Genomic DNA, 3,894 nt, shown 5'->3' on the forward strand with positions numbered 1-3,894 from the left:
ATTGTGTCACCAAGCAGATGGGAAGCCAGCATTGAACCCAGAGCACAGATGCCACGCGCTCACGTGGCGTATGAGTGAGCTGTGCGGTTCTTCTTTTTAATTTCTTATCTGATAACAAGCTTCCAGTCTCCAGATCAATATTGCCAGCATACTGCTGTGCACCCCACCAGGCATGCTTTGTTGTCTCTATTACTCTTTTTAGAGAAATAATTATCTGTGTACACACCCGTGTAAAAATTATTTATAGTTCATTCTGTCTCTTCCCAAATTAAACAATTAAAAGATGTATTTGTTAAAAGATTTGTCTCTTCTTTTCATGGTAAAAGCTTGTTGAGCTAAGCTGCAGTTTGGTAAAAGTAAGGCTTGATCCCCTAGGATCTGTAAACAGAGGCTGTGAAAGTAGAAAGGATGTGACAGAGAGGGTATAAGTCAGTAATTCTTGTCCACAACATAATGGCGTGAGGAAAAAATACACCATCACATGTCTGAAGAACCTGCAGAATGGGCAGCTTCAGCAAAACTGCAGCCTAATCTGTCTCCTGGCTGCCTGGAGAGGCAGAAACAAGAGGAACACCCGGCACTTGACAATCCTCTCAGCACTGGAAACTGGAAAGGAGCTCCTTGACACATATTCCCGTGAGGATGGAGGATTTACTGCTTTAATGCTGGCCACAAGTAACTCAGGGACTGTCTTCCCATCTATGAATTATCTCTGGTATTTTAACTTAAGGGCATATGTGAACAATTCTCAATGGTAACCCTACCCACTTCTCTCCTTATCTTTCTACAAGGTTTAGCAATGTCCTGAAGGAACCACACAAGGGAAACTACCCTCCCCTTAGCCAGTCTTGTCACCCAAACATTCTTTCACAAGCAAGTTAATGAAATGGGGTGATTCTTTTACACAGCAGTGTGAGCTCTGCTAAACCAACTGGATGGCCCTCAGCAAGTACCTAACCTCTCTGTACTTTGGTTTCATCATCTACAAAATGGGTTAATAATAGTCTCTAGTACCAGATGGCTATGTCAATTAAAAGCATTAACAAAGGCATGTGTTATTCCTGGCACACAGTGACTGCCCCCATTATATTAGCTGTCGTCACAATTTTTCTAAGGAGCAGCATACATCAGTCACTAAGAATATGAACTCCACGGTCAACCTACTTGGATTCAAACACAGATTTCACCACTTCTCAGCTGTGCGATGCTATTTTAGAGGTGTGGCTATTAGAAGGTGAGCAGGTCATGAGGATGGAACCCTTATGAATGGAATTAGTGTCCTTATAAAAGAGGCATCAGAGAGCTCCCTTGACAAAAGTGGGCCCTCAGCAGACACTGAATCTTCCTGTGCCTTGATCTTGGACTTTCCAGCTTCCAGAATGGTGGAAAGTAAGTTTCTGTTGTCTATAATCCACACAGTCTCGAATTTTGTTATAGCAGCCCAAACACATCAAGACATGCATACATACACTTTTACACACACTAACTTAGAACATTCTTAGCATATAGTAAATAATACATATGCTCGTCATTTTATTATTATTATTACTATGAGTTAAGAAGGACAATATATAAGTAGTAAGCAGTAATGTAATAGTTCATACAATTGGAAGTTTTAGGGCATCATTCTGATACACAGGAAGAGACTTGAATTTTAACTAGGATAAGTTTTTCTCCAATATCTTGAGCCTCACCTTCATCATCTGTAAAATGGGATAATAAAATAAATCCTTAGTCTGAAACATTACAATAAAACTCAGAAGTCATATTTGTAGAGCTCTGAATCAAAGGACTGAGAAAACTTCCCTGCCTAAATCCCATGCTGACCCTCTTCCCCTCTAGAGTCTGGCCAAGGGAAATATGTACACAAGGAATCAAGTCAGCTGTGAAAATAAGTGCTGTTCTATAAATTACTTAGAGCTACATATAAGTCCACTAGAATAATCCACAGAACTCAGCAAAGTGCTATACTTATAATTAAAGTTGTAGTAAAAGAACGTAAGGCAGGAACACCAAAATGAAGAGATCAAAATCTAAGAGGGTTACAAACACAAAGCAAATGAAGAGATCAAAATCTAAGAGGGTTACAAACACAAAACAAAAGTCTATGTCTTTAGGACACTTCATCTTTCCAGCACATCAATGTATGATTACCAGCCAGGGCTCAACTAAACTTTGGTGTGATAATCATTGACCACATGACAGACCTCAATTTCCAGTCCTTCTCCTTTCCCCAAAGGTCAGGAGGGCATTGATGTCACCTGAATCAATGCCTTAACCCTCTAATCACACTGTTGTTTTTCCAACTTGGCCAGTCCCCCTATTGACATCTAGGGTCCCATCAGGAATTAGCATAAACTCAGAGGTAATCCTAGGATCTCACAGTGAATAACAAAGATACTCCTGTCCTTTGGGAAATTCTAAGAACCCAGGAAAAAGAACAGAGAAATTATTTATTATACAATGAATGGGGAGCTTATAAAATTGGAATTCATTCAACTACCCATTTGATAATGCAACTTATCAAGAAAGGAACTAAAGTACTCACTTTGGCATCACATATATTAGAAAACTGGAACTATCTAGAGAAGATCAGCATGGCCCCTGCCCAAGGATGACACATAAGTACTAAAGTGTTCCATATTTTTAAAAGCAAGTGATGTAGCTGTCTTCGCTAACACACAAAAACAGATGCAGAGACAGAAAAATGAGGAAACAAAAAAAAAATGTCAAAAATTAAAGAAACAGGACAAATCATAGCAAGACACCTAATGAAACGATAAAGGCAATATGCCTGATAGATAATTTAAAGTAATGACCATAAAGATACTCACTGGACTTGAGAAAAGAATGGAAGACATCAGTGAGGCCCTTAACAAAGAAAGAAAAAGAAGGACCAATCAGAGATGAGGAATAATTGAAATTAAAATACTAGATGGATTAAAAAGCAGGTTAGAAGAAGCAGAAGAATAAATCAATGGCCTGGAAGACAGAGTAATGGAAAGTAACCAGGCTAAGTAGATGAAGAGAAACATTATACAAAATGAGAACAAACATAGGGGACTCAGTGACCCCAACAAGTGTAATAACATTCACATTATAGGAACCCCAAAAGAAGAGAGAGAAAAGGGGGGCAGAACATTTATTTGAAGAAATAAAGGATAAAACTTCTCGAATTTTGGAAAGACAACATAAATTCAGATCTAGGAGGCATAGAGATCCCCCAATAAAATCAACCTAAGGAGGTAAACAACAAGACACAAAGAAATTAAAATGGCAAAAAGCAGTGGTAAACAATGAATTCTAAAAGAAACAGGAGGGGGGAAAAATAGTTACATACAAGGGGAAACCCATAAGCCTATCAGATTTTTCAATAGAAACTTCGTAGGCCAGAAAGGAGTGGCATGATATACTCAAAGAGCAGAAGTGTCCCTGGATGGTTCAGTAAGTTGAGAATCTGACTTTTGGTTTCAGCTCAGGTCATGATCTCAGGGTTGTGGAATCAAGCCTGCATCAGGCCTCCCACTCAGCAGGAAGTCTGTTGGAGATTCTCTTCCCTCTCCCTCTGTCCCTCCACCCATTCACCTGCACCTCTCTCTAAAAACAAATAAACTTTTAAAAACAAACAAACAAACAAAACAAAGTGCCAAATGGAAAAATATGTGGCCAGAGTACTCTATCCAGCAAAGTCATCATTCAGAATAGAAGGGGATATAGAGTTTCCCAGACAAACAGAAGTGAAAGGAGTTCATGGTCATTAAACCAGCCCTACAAGAAATATTAAAGAGGATTCTGTGAATGGAAAGGAAAGACCAAAGTAAGAGTAACAAAAGTAGAAAACTCAGAAGCAGAAATAATATCAGTAAATCTGACTTAGGAGACTCACTAAGCAAA

At 38.9% G+C, this 3,894-nt stretch overlaps 1 non-coding gene across 1 annotated transcript; it reads left to right on the top strand.

Annotated features, from left to right (window-relative positions):
- The first annotated feature begins 2,540 nt into the window (after positions 1 to 2,540).
- LOC123937782 lies at positions 2,541 to 2,648 on the top strand. The gene has a single exon (XR_006817577.1). It is a non-coding gene; the product is annotated as a U6 spliceosomal RNA (small nuclear RNA).
- Positions 2,649 to 3,894: the final 1,246 nt, after the last annotated feature.

Source organism: Meles meles, chromosome 2 (assembly GCF_922984935.1).
Source record: "Meles meles chromosome 2, mMelMel3.1 paternal haplotype, whole genome shotgun sequence".
Classification (NCBI taxonomy): Eukaryota; Metazoa; Chordata; class Mammalia; order Carnivora; family Mustelidae; genus Meles; species Meles meles.